Source organism: Plectrocnemia conspersa, unplaced genomic scaffold (genome assembly GCF_051122295.1).
Source record: "Plectrocnemia conspersa isolate PC_06_02 unplaced genomic scaffold, ASM5112229v1 ptg000013l, whole genome shotgun sequence".
Classification (NCBI taxonomy): Eukaryota; Metazoa; Arthropoda; class Insecta; order Trichoptera; family Polycentropodidae; genus Plectrocnemia; species Plectrocnemia conspersa.
This window is the reverse complement of record NW_028277177.1, coordinates 27,611,644-27,630,736: the sequence shown is the minus strand read 5'-3', so window position 1 is coordinate 27,630,736 and position 19,093 is coordinate 27,611,644. Positions and strand designations below refer to the sequence as shown.

General features: G+C 25.1%; 1 protein-coding gene across 1 annotated transcript in view; it reads right to left on the bottom strand.

Annotated features, from left to right (window-relative positions):
- Positions 1-10,644, bottom strand: part of LOC148227745 (uncharacterized) — a 44,650-nt gene extending 34,006 nt beyond the window's left edge. The window contains exon 1 of the mRNA XM_088201609.1: positions 10,324-10,644. The gene's annotated coding sequence lies outside the window, so the exon portion shown is untranslated. The remainder of the gene's footprint in view (positions 1-10,323) is intronic.
- Between the last annotated feature and the right edge of the window lie 8,449 nt (positions 10,645-19,093).

Genomic DNA, 19,093 nt, shown 5'->3' with positions numbered 1-19,093 from the left:
TCATAAAATTATATATTGATAATATATTCATATATAATCAATTGAAAGGACTGTCTGCTTTTACAAAATACAGCAGTAATTTTAAAATATTTAGGACTAAATTTATATTTTTAAATAATTATTGGAAGTCAGTCGCGAAAGACCCGCTAAAAGAGTCTTTATGTCTTTCAAGAGTATTTATCGTCTGGGTAAATAAACAATATTACGAATTAAAACAGATGGGTTTATTAAATGCTATAAATTACCAGATTCAAAGTAGAATCTATATTTTATTTGAACAACGGTGAAAGTACAGTGCGAATGACGACACTGGCAATTTTTAACAGTGTTGTGTCTAAATCTAATAAAAAGAGTCTGGTTCCACCCTGAATCATTGATATTAATCAGAGGAACATAGACTGGAAAGAACGTTGGTTTTCTCCCCAAATTTCAAACATATATAAACCAATTAATTGCAATACTAAATCAAATAACTTCGAATAAACGAAAGTTCAGCTAAACTCGCATCAAACAGAGTACCGTCCAATCAACCAAGATGACCCTTTGAAGCCTGAGTAAGCATTAAAGCAGTCAATAGTTCAGACATTCACGAATTGTTCACCCACATTTCAAGGTTGTAACATATAAAAATGCTTACTAAATGATTTAAATAGTTGGCAATGTACTTCATAGTATTTAATATAATATATATTATTACAAACGTCTAGTTTGATCTCGTTTGCGCCAAGATCTTCAAATGAGTCATTGAATGACAGCAACTGGGCAAACCGTTGTCATTTTTTTTGTCGTTCAGATTGGCTGTCACGCAAATCCGCGACCGAAGAAAGGTCGAAAATTTGCATAATCGTTAGCGCTGTCGCATCGGCGTGACCGGACGTCAAAGCGAACCCTGAAGATGGCGGAAAAACTCTGCCGAAACGCGTAACGTGACCAATGATCTTCAAGTATAAGCTGCGCTGCGTACTACGGATAACCTTCCGAAATATATTTTTTATTAAAATATTTTACAATTTTTCATGCATAATATATCTTAAAGCATGAATGAAGAAACGTGTTATTGAGAATTATGGCTTTCAGCTGAAAAAATAACATTGAATATGTAATTCAAAGTCGAATTATTTCAATATTTAGAAATAAAAGTTAATAATGTGTATTTAAATATACCTAACTCAATATCTGTATATATTTTAAGTGTAAATATAAGATCTAAAAATACACTACAAAGACTCAAACTAATAGGTCGAATTAATCACATCCGATTTGCTAATGGTAACAGAAAAAAATGGTCCATTAATTTGAATGAGATCAAATGTGGTCCAGGCCCAACTGAATAATATAATATATTTTATCTCAGGTAGATTTTTCATTTCGCTTATCAAATTCACAGAATACAGGGCCGTCGATTAAATTTAACGAGGGCATTTAAAACGCATTTTAACTTAATCTTTTCACCTGCTTATCGTTAGTATATTAGTAAAGTAAACAAACGTACATTATAATAAAAATGTGCGAGAGTAAACAAATAATAAAACTGATTGTTTTGCGGTTGGGTCAACGAACGAGCGGCGAAAATGACTCAAAAAACACATTGAGAACCACTGCTGAAAACGTGACATCGATTATTAATGTGAGAATTGCCTTTTCAGTACATTATAGTAATATATATCTGATGATAAACCACATTGAATAAAACTTTGTTTAGACTTACAAAGCCGTGCTTTTTTAATACACCCATAATTTAAGCATGACTAATGATAATAAAATTCTTCGAACATTATTGTTATTTTTTATACTATACATATCTTGGTTGCCATATAATTAGATGATGATATTGACCTCTCTGTAAGACCTTTTTAATATTAAATTTAAATTATGAATATCCTACTATATTTTCTTACACAAAATAATATCAAATAAAATAATATTCCAAAAAAAATTTAATAAAATATAACTCATGATAAAATTATGTATTATGAACAAGATTACATACCTATATGTAATCTTCTTCGTTGATTTTATAACATGTAAGATACTAGTGTTTTAAACATTATCTTTAAAAAACAAATAAATTGTACACTTAGTTCAGAAATCACAGTTAGTAAACAATATTTAACAAGAGCTTATCATTATTTTACTTTTCACTATTGCATTATAAATATACATATTTTAAATTAAAGATCAATGCGTATTTTTATTGCTGTGCTCTGCTTTTTAAGATAAGTTGAAATGCAATAAGCATGATTTATCAATTTGTATAAAACTAACAGTGCCTTTAGATTTTGTAACTTTCAAAAACTAGAAATATGTGTACTGACAAGAAGTTTTAAAAAGGTGCACTTTTAAGTATAGTATTAGTTCATTGATTGGTTGAAATGATGCTGCTTTTTACGTATAATTTATATTTTATGTATTACATTTTATATATGACTCTGCTAATAAAGATAAGAATAATTTTATTCATGATAAGAATAATAGATTTTCTAGGAACGTATTTTTACTATATGCATACTCTACCCTAAAATGTTATATTTTTACAGATATAGAATAGCAATTGATTAGATTCTGATTACTAATAACCTTCACCATATTAACATATAAATTATAACAAAAATAGATATTTTTACAAAACATGACAATCATAACGATTGTATAGAAGTATTTTAAGTTGCAAGGTAAATTATGGGGATGTAACCTTAATATTTCAGTATCTTTCTTACTTGCTAAATATTGACGGAAAAGATAGTGCTACACTCACTGTAATTTACCAGAACGATAGACGAGTGGTGTTAGTCGCTGACTATTGACCTGAAAGACCTGTGATGGAATTCCACATATACCATAGAATTTTACACTTTCTATCGTGTCTGAAAGATAGTAATCAGCGATAACTACATAAGATTTTCCTAATCTTACGGATTAATATCATGATTATTAAATCAAATTGAGCTAGGTCGTAGATATAAGGTTTTGAAATTTTTCTAATAATAAAGTATTTCATCTCATAGAGAATATTTTATATCTATTCAACAAAAATAAAAGATTTCCAGATCGCATAAATCCGTTATCTTAAATTTGTTTTTAAAAATAATACAATATAATATATTATATATATATATATACATAAATAAAGTATAACATTGAAAATAAGATTTGAAAAATATATATAAAAAAACTAGTTAGCTAAGTTATTTACAAGTAAAAAATTAATAATTTTGAAATTACTTTAAATGACTAAATATATTTACATATTCCTTGTCAACAAAAACTATTTTGACATAATAATATGCATAATATTTTTATGTCAAAATAGTTTACTTTAAATTATAACCAGCAATTTCTTTAAATTAAAACCACCAATTTTTTTATGTAATAACAACAAACGTTTAATTTTATATTTATAATTTTTTTATCAAATTCTATCTAATTGTAAAAATGAAAATGGTTATAAACCAGCAACATTTATAGTATATATAATATATAATAAGTATGTTTGTAAAATTATTTATATTATTAAAATAAATGGCAAAATAATAGAAATTATAATATTTTTTAGTAGATCTAATATATATATATTATCATACTATTTATTTATATACAATACAATAATATTTGATTTTTTGAATATATATTTTTGTTTTCATTTGTTTTATATATATCAACAGATGTTTTTTGAATTTAATTATATTTAAATAATATTCTTCGTCGTCCAACGACGACGAACTTTGGTACGTACAATCGTTTTTAGCTTTGCAGAAGCACAGAAGATGTATTTAATGTCGTAATTCCATATCATATTGATAAACGACTTATTTTGGAAAATATTGTAGATAATTAAAAATTGCAACAAATTAATTTGTTTTCTTAACAAAAAACGATCAGAAAAATAGTTTTTCATAAATATTCGCCAACTTTTTTACATATAGTCATTGAAGAGATTTTAAAAAGCCAGTTTAATATATGAAATTTTAATAATAAATATATTTATTTATTAAAAAAAAGCAAATTTACATGTATTAAATTAAAAAATAGCGTTTTAATGATATAAATATTATTTTACTAAAATTTATATAAATATTATTTATACAAGAAGTCAGTAATGATTTTAATGTCAGTAATGATTTTAATGTCAGTAATGATTTTCTCCTTAAAATTACAAAAATTTTAAGCTAATCCTTTTTTTTAGCTAAAACTGTTTTTTTATAATTACTCATTATATAATATACTATAATTACCGTTTAATTTAATAAATAAAACATAATTACTGACTAAGTAAATATAGACCATTGAAAATTAAATTCTTGTTACTTAATAATAAAAAAAAAAATCAAAGCCCTCTCAATTATTTAAAACAGTGCTGATTTAGAGTATATTAAAGTAATCATAGTATAAAATAATGTATCAATGACAATAAACAAAATGTTACTGTCACTAGACACTTACACCAAAAATTATGTTTTTATATACGTTGACTTTTAATTTGAATCCGTTATTTTAGAATATGTCCCTTAACTTTTTTTATTAAATTAATATATTTTCAATACTATTATATATAGTAATATATAAATAAACTAAAAATATACTTTTCTTTACTTATTTACATTAAATTTTGAATTATATAAATGCAAAATTTGACTCAAAATAAGAACTTTATTATTACTAAAATACATATAGAAAATATCTACTGTATCAATGAAACTATATTTTTTATAGGCTACTTTTAAATGCGCCGCTAAAAATTTGTTTTATTATTTTACTTCAATACAATAAAAATATTTTAAAATCATTTAAAAACAATTTAAACTAAGATAAGGATTTTCCATAAATGCGTATTTATGAATGAGTTGAAACTACACTAATTAAATAAATTGGTAGATAAAGTAATGAATGGTTAAAATGATTAAGCAAATTAAAATAAGTTCATGTGGTCGTTGACTACATTTTTTACTATCTTAATTACTACTAATATTAAAAAATATTCCTCACGTGATAAAATTGAAATTTAATGCTCTAATCATTACATTATGTCATCAAAGAAACAAAGAGCAATGGGATGGTATTACTAATAGTTACATACATTTTCGTAACGGTTTATTTTTGGGTATATCCTTTTCGGAAGCTGTCTCATGCGAATTGGAACCACACCTGTCGCCTTGGTGATCCATTGTGTCACCCACGACACTCGATTGTCATTGTCGTTTTCGCGCTTCTTTTGCGGTTTAGCTTATGAGGAATGCGCGTGTCGAATGTGTGCCATACATTGAAAAAAATGGCTCGACACACATCATACAGTATTAGTATAATTGACCGCGAAATCTTTGCGATTATCTTGCCAATACGTACAAGTCGACATTGGAGGCTGCATTCACGGTCATGATTTTTTACTTATTTTATTATGCAACTCCTTACACATTTGTGAGAGTTGGATGCATGAATGAACGACTCTTTTTAATCATATTTTATATAAAAGAATATGACAGATAGACCACATTCACTGCAACTTCAGGGCACTTAAATAAAAGGGCACTCAACGAATTTGCATTTGTGAGAATAATAACAGGTCATCGTCATGTCATACATATTTTGAATTCATAATAGATAAAAAAAGAAGCAACAAAGGACCAAAATTTGCTCCCTGCGATGCTCCAAAACGAGTGAAGTACTTTATGGCCATTCAAGTAACTGGTGGAAATTATAATATGATTATTATAGACGCCTAGCTACTTTATTTCCGTTGAAGAACTATATCGAATGATTTAGAAGAGTGCTTATTTAGGATTAGAGAGTAATAATGAATGACTCTAATTATAAACATATTTTTGGACAATTATTTTAATTAGCTTTTCTGGAGCCATTTTTTTGTGAATCTGCATTTATGGAAATATAAACATATAAAGTTCATGGCAAGTCTACTGTCAAATACAAGGCTTTGGATCAATATCGCACTTTTATTGTTATCAATTGACTCAACTTCGTATAAACAACTAATTAGTTGAACTAATGGATCTCAATCTGTATACACAAAACACATTAGTGTTGAATAAATCATATGCATTTACTATTCCCTCACGACATCAATCAGTGATCGTTGATCATAAATTTACATGTCACGAACGCGATACAATAAACGGCTTAATCCTAATGCAATCTAAACATTCTAAACAACAGTTAAATTCTGACAAATTTTCTGAAGGGCTTAATCGGTCAAATTAATCAGTGTTTTGATTCGTAACCGGACTGTGTCATCACACCTACGTCTATCCAAATACGCTTGCCTTACCGTTAGTACATAGGAATTAATAGGATTGCTTTTCGAGCCAAATAAAAAATATTAATGACCGTTCGATAATATTGCATAATGATTGAAATAATAAATAAAAACATTCGTCTTTGGATGTGACGGATAAACGGTTAATTTCAACGCGTAATAATATTATAGACAAAAAAAGAAAGAGGACGCAACGGGTCTCGTAACAAAATACGTACAAAAAACATGCAAAAAATAAATAATAAAACAATTTTATAATCCGTCCTTGATCTCGTTAATTTATTGCTGAATTGTATATATTTTTATTTATTATCTAAATAATATTAAAAATTGCATTAAAAATATTTTGACCGATTTTTCCAACAAAATGTAATATATTGATTGCAATAGAATAACGATTTATATAGTAAAGGTTATCTACTGTAAAATAGATTAAAACTATATTAATATATGATAATTCATAAATATGATAAATTGAGGGCTTATTTAATTAGTGCAATATTCTACAGATGAATCAATTTGTTGCACTTTACCGTATCGAATGTCCTTTATATTGCTCAATAATTTCAGAAGTATCGTTGCCGAACAATGGCTATTTAAATGCATCTCCGATTCAGCAGAAAAAATCCTGATAAAAAATGTAAAATATGGTCCGATTTATATCGATTCGCCTCACGATTTACTTTTGCGTACTGACCCTGAGGCAGAAAATTGCTACCGCATAATTCGGCTGACTCAAACGACCCGATCTTCTTTTCGAGGTGAAGTTCAAGTCCTCGGTGTTTGTTTTGGATCGTGTTTAATGAACTACATGATGCTCAATGAGGTAATGTGTGAATGTTTTTTTTTATTGCCTTATTACATGTACGAGTTGTAAAAGGAAGGGGCGCTGGTCTTGTACGAGTTTAATTGAAACGATGGGATCATTTCCGACTCGAAAAGGCAGTATCATCAATCAAGACAAGGCAAATATTTGTATGGTACGGATGAAGATTCTAATTGAGAATGACTTTAGCTTTTAATATAATTTTCTATAATTAATGGCTATTTTTCATAAATTATATCAGCTGCAAAACCATACAGAAGCTATAGGTATGCGACATGGATTGAACAATTTTAAAATTTGATCATTGACCCCAACACTTTATTTAATATATGATATGATTAAAATTTAATTAAAGAGTGTCTCTAAATATTTTTTATTTACTTAAAAAATATTTTTCAATCAAACTGTTATTGATAATATTATAATAAAACATACAATTTTTCAAAATTATTTATAATTGTTGTCAAAATTTGCTAAAAAGACATCAGTAATGTAATACTAACTATTTTTTATCTAGTCTAAATGCAAAATTAATAATTGGTCTTTTAAATAATATAATTGTTGATTCTGTATAAATATAATTCATATTTAGTACTAATACGTAAATTAGGCATTTAAAAGTAGCCCATTAAAATTTTAATTACAAGTTTTTGTCCAAATATATTATATATTATAATAAAAATATTTTACTGATTTTTGTGATATTATATAATATTACAAAAAATATATCATTAAAATGTGAATTTCATTGAAAAATATTTTTAATTTATATTCAATCGAAACTTTTCTTAAACTAACAATAAGAAATGCAAAATAAAAAATCTTTTATTTAAAAATTTAAGAGCTTTATAAAATTTAATTTTAATTTTTTTTTTAATTTTTCCACAAAAATCAATAAAATAATGCCTTTTTAAATTATACTAATGAGACTTGATAAATTTTAGAAATTAGTATGAATTTCATTGCTATATTTTAATACGTAAATTTGGCATTTAAAAGTATCTCAATAATAATAATATTTATAAGTATTCCAAGAAAATAGTTGCAAAATATTGGGCAAATAATTTTTAAAATCTGCAAAGATTAATTAATTACATAACTAAAAATATTTTTTTAGTTATGTAATTAATTTTAAAATTAGTAATTTTATACTACAACGTTTTGAATTTATATTGAATTTAATTAAATCTGTATATCAAAAATATTTTTTAAAAATAGATTAAAAATATCTCAATTAGGTATTTTTTAAACAAAAACCAATGAAACAATATATTGCATTAAGATTTTTTTTAATTATTTTTTATAAATATCTATATTTTATTAAATTACTAGGTATATTCTATATTTATTTCTTGTACATATTTCATATCATAAGTAACTTAATAAATATAACTTAATTTTATAGTACAACGTTTTAAATTTATATTAAATTCTATTTGCTCTGTATATCAAAAATATTTTTTAAAACTAGCTTAAATATATCTCAATTAGATATTTTTAACAAAAACCAATAGAACAATTATATTGCAAAAAAACTTTTTTTTACATCTACCAATTTTTGTAATTGCAAATTATATTCTATATTTATTTCTAATCAAAAGTAACTCAATAAAATATTTTTTAACCTAATTTTATAGTGCAAGGTTTTGAATTTATATTAACTGTAATTTAAATTTAATCTAAATTTATAAATAACCTAAAAATATTTCAATTAGGTATTTTACAAAAAAACAGTTATATTGCAGTAATATTTTTTTTTAAACATGAAATTGCTAAATATATTCTATATTTATTTCTAAAATATCCTAATCAAAGTATGTAACTCAACAAAATTCAATTCAATATCATTCTGAGATGTTAATTTTGAAATTCAATGTCGTCAATCTATTTATATACAAATTTACATAAAAATTATTATTATTTTAAGTACAAATTTTGTATCAAACTTTCCTACTAAAAGCAAAATAATATTTATCCCAATGAGATTTTATTTATCAAAATATACAATATTTAATCATATTTATGGACTAAGTAATTTTTAAGTGTATTGTATATTAACTACTACTACGTAAATAGGGCATTTAAAACTATAATTTAGATATAAAATATCTTACGAAAATCCACAAAATTACTAATAACCCTTAAAAGTATTATGCTGAGATATGAATTGAATAGTGAAATATTTTTAATCCATATATAATCAAATAAAATATCTAAAACTAGCAATTAACAAATAAAAATTATACAAAAAATCTATTATTTAAAATTAGTTAAAAAAAAGCCAATTTGCTTAAAAAATATTCCAATGAAAATATTTTGTAAATATATTTGTAGAGTCTTAGATATTATGTATATACTACTATTATTCAAAATAGGCATTTAAAAGTAGCCCAATGCCCAAACAAACATTTTCTGTTTTTTTTTGCGGTTGCATTTTTTTGGCATTATAAATAAAAATCCGCATATTTATATTTAACAGTAATGTCGAATCAAAGAAAAAGCAAAGGGAATCTACTGCATTTTAATTCATAACTAAAATAGCTAATAGAAGTATTATATATTTATTAATATGACTTAAATGTAGCCTAACGTGAATATTTTAAAAATAATAAATTCATTTTTTTTTCATCATAAATTTAACAGCATTATCGTATCAATGAAAATGCAAAGTAATTCTTTGTATTTTAATTATTTGCTATATATTTTCAAATATTAAACAATGATTATTTTAATTAATGCCATGATTATTTTTATTCATAACATTATTTTTGACAAACTTAAGCTCTGATATATGTACTTCGATTAATGTATATATTAAAATTTATTTTAATCTTTTCCATAAAGAAACATTTAAACTGTAAAATTTTTTTCCTAACAATTTAAACTCTCTTAGATATTATAAATCGTACCTAAATTTACTACGAATGCCATACATTGACATTTAAAAGTACCCTAATGTTTATAGCAAACAAATTAATTCACGTAATGATAAAATTAAAATGCTAATATTAGCTCATATATATATATATCAAACAATTGAACAACTCGATATCTATATTTTTTATTGAAATATGTGAATCTCAAAAAAATAATTCAAATTCAAAGAAAATATATTTTTTTGTTTTTTACGATATAAATAAAATAACCGACAATTCATCGATTCGTTGATATCGTTTTAAATCAATCGTTAATAAGCAATAATAATATTCGTAAAAAGAAAATTTCTAAATACCGTTAATTAAGCCGGAAAATCCCTCGTCGAAGTCCACCCACTGAACAATCACACACTAGTCTTTTTTAACACTTTATAAGGACTTTTCTGGTCGGCGTTGTTTACCGTTCTGCGTGCGCCCGTGCAATGGCTTGTCTCATCATCACTCAGTTTTCCCGGCTTTTCTTCTCGCGAGCGCGCCCTTGGTGCGTCGAAGGTCGTGTCTGGTGTGATTATGGCTCGTCTCGCCGAAGACGCGGCTACTTATAGCCTCAACCGACTCTGCATAGGGTGAGTCGATGATGCTGAGCCATCTTTCTTATCTTCTCGTATATTATATACACCACCGTGTATCGGCTCGGCCGATTTGGTTCTGATGTGTGAATAAAGATCGGAGTCGATTGTGTTTATGGTAATTGGTTGGGTCGAAAAAAGATCGTTAAAAAATAACAAATTTAATACAAAAAAAATGTAAGCCTTCTTTTTTTTAGTTTCCTTAGTAACGAATCAATCACAATTGTTTACACATTAAAACCAATTAATATGATTTAAATATAAATATTTCTGCATTACTGTATAAAAAAATTTAATAGATAAAAAAACTTTGAAATATTAAAACTTAATTGATATCAGTAATATATTTTTGAGTAGTTAAAGTTCTGAACACTGAATTATATTTAAATTTAATAATGATGCTGTACTACATGAACAAAAATTTTAGAATAAATTAAATGCTTAAAATACTAGGAAATAAAACCTTTATTTCTGTCATATTTTTTTGAGTAGTTATATTTTTAATTTTAGAATTAATTATGATGATATTAATTAATATCTGTTGATATTTTTAGACGGATAATTTTTCTAATAATTATATTATTATTTTTATCCATAAATGAAATTTAATTAGATATTATTAGGATATTTTTTTTTAAATCTATATTTATTAAACATAATGCAGATTAAAATTAACACTACAAATCTATCTTTGGTCAAACTCGCATTTGGTTTCTACGAATATATTTTTGAAATTATGCTAAGCTCATCTACTAATGTTTTAATTAGGATAAAACAATGTTTAATCTTAAATAATTTACGGCGGAAAATATTAACTTAATTATTTTATATATCTCTAGGTGCAGTGGTTTTTAAATTGCTATCAAAATAATTTTTATCTCAATCCTGCTTGTAATTAGCTCATTTGAAATTATTTAGCTTCTAATGACACAACATTTTAAAAATATGATCCTAAAGTAAATATTTTTGTGTATATTCTAAGCATTATCTTAAAATTATCTATATGTTAGAGTCAATTAATACATTTTTATATGAAATACATATTTAAAATAAATATAAAACTTAAAGAAAATTTTGATGCAGTAATATTTCAAAATAAATCATTTTAATATCTAAACAAAAATCATTTTTTTAGTTATTTAATTAAATATAGCAATTTTACAAATGTATTTTTTATAAAACATAATTATTTTATGGTGAAATTTATTTTATTGATCAGTATTAATTAATGCCGTTGGACTATTTATTTTATCTTGTATTTATTTAATTGAATTATTCGTAGTTTTAGTAAAAGATCAGTGACTTAAATAAATGTTCCGTATTTAAACAGTTAGTAGTTAAGTATTCCGTAATTTAATTAAATCATTAGTAGTTTTAATACATGGAAGTATCGTATATAAGTATCAGTTTTATACTATATGTAATAAAAATAATTAATTAGATCTTTTTTTACATCAAAAATGCCACTTTTTAATAATGTTGCTATACTTCATCGATTAACATATTTATTTAAAATTTCTTTTACTGATTATTTTACTATATTAGTTATAAATCATTAATTTTGGTCTTTATTGTTGCTGATTTTCGTTAGTAATTTAATTTTTTTATAACTTAATTAGTGTTTAAACTGTTTGTTATTATATTAATATAAACTTAATATACTGTTAGTAGTTTTAATAAATTTGTAGCATCCTAAATAAGTCAGTTATAACTATACGTAAATAAATTAAATGATAAAATCTTTTTTTACAGTAAAAATAACAAATTTTGATAATGTTGCTACACTTCATTGATAAACATAACTATGTTTAATTTATTTAGCAGATTATTGTGTTAGTAATATTGTTTGATTTTTGTTAGTAATTTAATTTAATTATTAGTATTTTTAGTATGTAACTTGTGGCTTTGATAAATGTTCGGTTTTAGTATTTTTTTATAAATTGGTAGTATCTTAAGTTAGGAGTCAGTTTATAACAATAAGGAATAAATAATATTTAAATGATCTTTTTTTGGAAGTAAAGTGACATTTTATAATAGTGTAGCTACACTTCATCAATAAACATAATTATGTTTAATTTCTTTCACATATTAAATTAGTATTAAATAAATTGTCAAATCATTTATTTCGGTCTTTATTTGTTATGTTAGTAATATTGCTTAAATTTAACTTTAACTTTAGCCAATTATTAGTGAGTATATAAACATTAAGTTTTTAAGCGGTTAGTAACTATAAAAAATAGTCAGTATTTATTATTGTTACTAACTTACGTCTCTATTAGTTGTTATAAATTCATTAAATGTTGATACTTGAACAAATAATTATGTGTTAATACACATTATATTTTCTTTTTGGTATAATCTAATATAAAAAATATTTTTTGTAAAAATAATGCTTTTTTAAATAAGACTATAAAATAATTAGTTGTGCTTTTGTCTACTATGGCATAAAATTACTGACTATTTACCAAATATTTGTAGTGAAATATTTTGAAATTTTTAATTTTTAAAAACTCAAAAAACTGTCTCTAAAATAAACATTATTTTTAGTATTTCCGAATTACAACAACGCTGGTAGTCATTTTTTGTTTTGCGAATTTTATCTTTTTATTTTTATGTTATTTAAAATTGTCATAACAACTTAGAGCTAAAAAGCAAAATAAATAATGAAAAAAAAAACATTTTGTAACTGCCGAAATTTCAGAAATTACCCATTTTACAACAGCAGAAAATTATTCTCTGTTAAATTTTAGCTGTCGGTCAAAATATTTGATTAAAAACATTGCATTTAATTCCGTCGGTCAAAAATATTTGATTAAAAACATTGCATTTAATTCCGTTGGTTTATTTTTTGGTCAGTTATTTATTTAAATTGTCAATAGTTTTAAATAATAGTTAGTAAGTTTAATAAATAGTAAATTATTTTTGGTAAACTTTTATATACTTAGTTATTATTTAAATAACATAAATCTTGTTTTTAAATTAAATTATTTATATTTTAACAAAGAACGAAAATATACGTTACTAGAAGTTATGTATTTAATTAACGTATTAACTTATAGAATATTATTAAAAATTAAGGAAAAATTAATTAATGTAGGTATTCTCGTTATATAGTGGTAGAAAGATTTGGAATATTTTATTCCCAACATATTATTCATGAATCGTACCTGGATTTACTATGAATATCATACTTCAGGCATTTAAAAGTAGCCCAATGTTCATAGAAATACATTTAAAAACAAATTTAATTTTTATTATTAACATTAAAAAATTAAAACAAATAAAATTCATTATAAAATATATTCTCGTTATAAGCAATTATTAGCGGTAATCAGTTTCTTTACTGACTTTACTTTTTTCAAAAAGTCTGATCTTTTTAATTATTATCTGACCATAAATAATTAATATTACGAGTGATAAAATTCAGTGTTTAATACTTAAAAACTGTGTCGGGATTAGTGATTATTAAATAATTATAATTCCGTTTGATCATCACAGGTAAAGTTTTCCTTGATTCTCCTAATCTCGCGGATAAATATCGCGATATTAATTAAATAAAACGTGAGTCAAAAATTATTTATAGTAGCTGTTGATTGTGCTCACCCCATTGTAATGCATTAGGCTAACACCTTTTATACTGCGAATAAATAAATAAATATTACCATTTACATATACAATCATAACAAAATATTGATTTAATAAATAAAAGTAATACTTTTACTTCCGTTTCTTTTTTATCTTGTTTAGATCAAGAAGTAGTTTGACATTCTTATCAAAAAAATTATTTCGACTTTTCCATTTATTTTTGACATATTAATTACATGCTAAAATTAGATTACACCAGTATCTACTGAAATAAATTTATAAATAATAAATGAGATACGTTGTAAGCTTTGCCCGAATCACGTCATTGTATCGTTAACTTTTTGATCAACCTAAGTATTAAGTCGTAAAACTCAATCATTAAAGTACATAGTTTTCATTATTCTTAAAAAAAATTGCAACCATCCATTTTTTAATTTATTTGCACAATATTTAAAACCGAACCATGTACAAGGCATTTCCGAGTCGATTCTGCATAAGCAAGAATGAGGTTAAGTACTACTGGTTTATATTATTATATACGTTCTTTATCATCTTTAAAAGTATTCGAGATTGAAACGTAATATTCAGGCAAATATGTTGAATTTTATAAAAGTAATATTAAATTTATTAAAAATAATAAAGACTCACACGATGCTTTCTTTATTTGACTCGAGCTTAAATAATTTTTTTATTGCAATATCATACACAGTGCAGTTCTATATCACGAATAAATCACATTGAGCCATAATTTATGCATATATTATTAATAACTATAACATAAAATTATTATATAATTTTTGTTTACATATCGGAAAATAAAATATATCTAAAGAATTCAGCACAATAGTAGATCCGTCTCTACCTAATATTAGAAAAGGCTATACGCGAGCGGTCATGCATGGTTTAGGAAAATTATCCACAACCTTGGTTAATAATGATGATGATGAAGCGACAAGACTATATGAAAAGGCGCATAATACAAATTTTCCCAGATATATGCGAAATTTTAATATTTTCCTTGTAAAGATTCGATATACACAAAACAAACATTGAAATTATTATAACAAAATTTGGATAATTACTTATTGAAAGCATTACATTCCGATTAAAAACACTTTCAATTTTATCACTGATAAGAAACTACTATATCTATATTGTAAGCGGAAATCGTTAACATGAATTAATATGTCAACGAATAATTTTAGATACATATTTTCTAGAAATAGGCTAATTGGATGTTGATATCTCATAGATACAATCATTATTAACTGCAAGTTCAATTCCCGCAATAGATTTTTTTATTTATAAAAATAATTTATAAATAAACAGCGGTCCCAGTTGCATGTTACATTTATTAATTGTAAATTATATTACTAGTGTAAAATTATTAAAATAGATTTTGATTTCAGTCTGGTATATTGATTGATTACCAATCTTACAATATTTTTTACCTTGAAACAGTTTATAAATATTTGAGATTAAAATTATAGTTTTTAAGGGTAATTAACAATTATAATATTCATTAGTTTACCAAAGCTTTCAATTATTTTTTATAATTTTTAAGTATACTCTGTTATTTTTTAACTTTTATGATAGCAATTTAGAACAAAATTTATTTAGCATATTTCTTATAAATTTTAATCAGGGTAATACTTTGGTGCATTACAAAGAGTTGAGCGAGTTATATCTCAAAGGTTAAATAAATCTTTATCTCACCTCTCGATTGCTTATCTCGTGCATTTATTAATATTATTATCTCATCTTAAGAAGATCGTTTAGCAACGGTTCTGTATAAAATCGATTTTTTATTTTATCCTTGCGTGCTTTACTATATCGCAATCGATGCAGAATTTACGATCGATTCAATGTATTTTTTTATCGATCGCAAAAATCGCAATCTTAAAAACGCACTCAATAGATTCTCAAAGTATGTATGCGAGGCACCCCGCCGCTTTGTATATTAGAATCCTTAGGGCAAATTAATGTCGCTTAGACTCTAACAAAACACGGTTTCACGTTACGATTTGTGTTGTTGAATATCCTAGTTATTGTGTACCGTAAATTGTTCATACAGACTAGGTTAATAAATTGATACTCAATAGTAAACAACAATTTTAATATCATAAAAACACGTTGAATTCCGCATTTCGTGTTTTAATCAAATACATATCAAATTAGAGAGATCATTGACCAATCGATCAAATTCCGACACACATACATAATTTTTATTTCCAAGAATATATTGATATCAATTGGCATTTTAATGTGCAAAACCAGTTACATGTACGATCGCATCAATATTTTTTCCTATAATAAAATCGCAATAACAACCATATCATTTTAATTTATCCTGTATCGCATTGATTGACGAGTCATCTTTGAAATCAGACGTATCGCAAAAATAGATCATGCGAATAACTGTTCAAATCAATTATTAAAGGATTTGGCAACAGATGTTTTACGTATGATACGAGTAATTATCTAGATTCGTATCGAAATCTTCACATTAACACTTTACTTGCCATAATCAGATATATCAGATTGTATTGCATATTAAAATAATCATTATAACCAATAATTATTATTATTTTTTGCACTAATTGGTTAAATATATTAGAATATTAAAATATTTCATTCATTTTTTAGTCAATATTCGAATAGTGGGATTTTTTTTTTGCTGAGTTTGAAATTTATTGTTTTCTAAAAAATAGTTATTTATCCAAAAATCAGGACCTTAGTATGAGTTAAAAATTAGTAATTATTGTTTGACATATACTCCTTTTAGTTTTGATTATTTAATTAAATTTTTAGTTTTATCTGAAATTAAATATATGTACTTTTCCTAGAAATTTGTTTTACATACTATATTGAACCAATTTGCTGTTTTTAAATAATTTGATTATTCGATTAAGCTCTAACTTTGTTACCCTAGTCTACGATTATTTGTGAAACATTTCTTTGCAAATACAACAAAGGCTATAACGTCATAGTAGGCACGATAAACCAGTAGTATAATATCTGAAAGAACAGGAATCGAATCTCATATATATATTTATTATCTAGCTATGAAAAAAAGTATACTTTTTAAACCTTTAAAAGCAATAAAAATCTCGTAAAATAAAAATACGTAATTGTCACTTTTTAAATCTCTGTGCGTAATTACTTTCTCTTCAAAATATATCCACAAGATTCTGGACTAATAATATAGAGTCGTAGTTTCAATTCTCGCGTACAAAGATTGTTTATAAAAATAAGCTATTATTTAATTGCAAGATCCGCTTTCTAGAACTTTTTTGCTGTGTGAATATTAGAGTTTCCGTTATTTTTACTATTCTAATATCAAATAGTAAATGATAAAATATTAAGTATCAAAAATAAAGTTAATTTTTATTGTACCCGCTGCCGAAAAGACTTCTCTAGATTTATTACTATTATTTGATCTCAAAGAGGTAAAAATAATTTTATACCAGCCGTTGTGAAAGTCCACAGCTGCTCAACATTAATTAGGAAATATGAGTAATTTCTGATATTTCGGCATATATAAAATGTTTTTTTTATTTATTTTGCATTTCGTTTAGAAATTGTTATGGCAATGACTAATATAAATAAGATAAAATTCGCAAAACAAAAAATAGCACTCAACAAAAAATGACTACCTGCGTTGTTGTAACACAAAAAAACTAAAAATAATGTTTCTTTCAGAGACAGATTTTAAAAATGAAAATTTCAAATTCTATACTAATAGCATTTGATGTTTAAATATTTGGATTAGAGTTGCTAGTTAGTGTTTTATTAAATCAGATGATTTGAATAAAATATTTAGTACAAATTCGGTACTTAACTGTCGCCATTTTTAAACATTCTACAAATTGTAAAAATCTCTTATATTAATCATTTTTCGGCAGGAGACAAGTTAAATTTATTTATTTTGCAAAAAAAAAACACTCTCTAAAGTACCTAAATGTTTATTAATAAAATATTTTCGAAATTTAACGAAAACTTCGCGTAAAAATTATATATATAAATAGTGGTTTCTCTGTCTTTTAACCGTTTACCGTAAGGATGCCGGTGCTCATTTACGAAAGACGACATGAATGCCGCTAGGACGCGGGTGTTCGTTTCTAGTTTTTTTTTTTTTTTAAATGATGAAATATTTTTATTCGATACTTTTTAAATACTTGCGTATATAAACGTTTACAAAAAAAATATTAAATTTTCACAAATATTTTTATAAAATAAATTTATAAAAACATCAATATATGCCAAAAAATTCTTGGCATTCTTAGCATAGGTATACCGCTTAATTTCGCTTGGCACTAAAAGTGTTTTAATGGTCATTTTGGCGTAGCTCTTTTTGGTGCGAGTTATACTAAACCCTGGTTTATTCGGAAGCTACGTCGTAGTTAGATGATGAACTAAAGTCTCTGAAAATAGTGATTCAGTATTACAGTGTTCTAGCTTATATACTCTTAAAATTCAAGTGTACTTTTTAATTCTTGATCATCTGACCAATGTGATGATTCATGTTAGAGCCAGATTATTCGTTTGTGTATATTCGATTCTCTTCTCAGAAGTCAAAAATCCACGTCAAAAGTAATAAAATCGTGCCGTCGCAGTGGCAACGCTAGGTTATGTAGCATTTATATTAGACTTGATAGCAATATTACGATTTACAATAAGTGAGTATCGAATGAAGCACATCTAAACCGAATTTTGACCAATAGGAGAGCGCAAAAAACAATTATCCCTTCTCAGAAGTCAAAAATCCACGTCAAAAGCATTAAAATCGTGTCGACGCCGTCGCAGTGGGAACGCTCGTTACCGAGCGTTCCCACTGCGACGACGCCGACACGATTTTATTGCTTTTGACGTGAATTTTTGACTTCTGAGAAGGGATAATTGCTTTTTGCGC